The sequence below is a fragment of the Myotis davidii genome, unplaced genomic scaffold (assembly GCF_000327345.1).
Source record: "Myotis davidii unplaced genomic scaffold, ASM32734v1 scaffold4638, whole genome shotgun sequence".
Classification (NCBI taxonomy): domain Eukaryota; kingdom Metazoa; phylum Chordata; class Mammalia; order Chiroptera; family Vespertilionidae; genus Myotis; species Myotis davidii.
The window spans coordinates 27,376-28,481 of NW_006289597.1; positions in this window are offsets into that span (position 1 = coordinate 27,376).

The window sequence follows — 1,106 nt, forward strand, 5'->3', positions numbered from 1 at the left end:
TATGTCTCACCCCTGTGTGCTCTCCTCCTTCAGAAACTCCTCTTTGGACCAATGAGATTTGCTGAATGATTTGACATGGGGAAAGCGGGGAGGAGGGGGAATTAGGGACTGAGGTGGAGATGCCACAGGCACAGGCACTGGGCTGTGCTGCTGGAGCCTGTGACTCCTCAGCACCCAGGTTGAGGGAGAGTCTCCACCATGAACACCCAGGGAGGAGCAGGAGAGCCCAGCACTGGATAGAGCCCAGAGGCAGCCTGCCCCCTGCTGGACCCAGGGCCTGTCTCAGGTGAGACTCTCAATGGCCACATGCCAAGGTCAGACCCTCACAGCCTTGAACAACAGCACACAATCCCAGCCCCAACTCTCAGGACAGTGTCAGGAGTCACTGCTGCTGTGGGCCGGGCAGCAACATCTTGAGAGGTTTGCACATCTAGTCACATAGAGATAAGAAATTCATTCTGGAAAGTGGAGTGTCCAGGGACCAGCACAGGTTGCAGGTTGCAGTCTGACCTGCACTGGGCTAGGGGCATTGATCTGGCTCGGGTCACAGGTGGCTGTAATGGTTGGGGCTGGAGCCTGGTAGTCTTGACCATGCTGGCACCAGCCCGAGCTGGTGTTGGGGCCACACCCTGCTCAGTGTCCCTTGCATCTGCTTCCAGCTCCTGGACCATGTGGCTGCTCTGCTCTGCCCCACCCTATGCTTAGCCCCAGGTCCTGCCCCGGTCCCAAGGGAAGGTACCCAGTGACAGGCTGATACAGCTGCCCCTGCTGCTCACAGGTCCCTGAGGCTCTGAGTGAGCACACTGTGCCCTGAGCAGGTCCTGGCACCCCACTAACTCTGATCCAGATGGCATTTCACAGCAAATTCTTAGAGGCTGGGAGCACATTCCTGGGGGGGTGGGGGAGGGGAATTGCATGTCCCTGAAGTACTCCCCATCCCTGGGTTATTTGGTGCTCACAGCTCTCTGATTAACTGGGAGAGAGCTGATCTGTCTCAGTGATCAGATGGGAAGCTGCTCAGGCTGGTCCTCCCCCGAGAACTGGGTCTAAGCCAGAGCCTCATCTTCCTACCTTCAGCCTGACAGCCTTTCCCAGTTTCACACCCG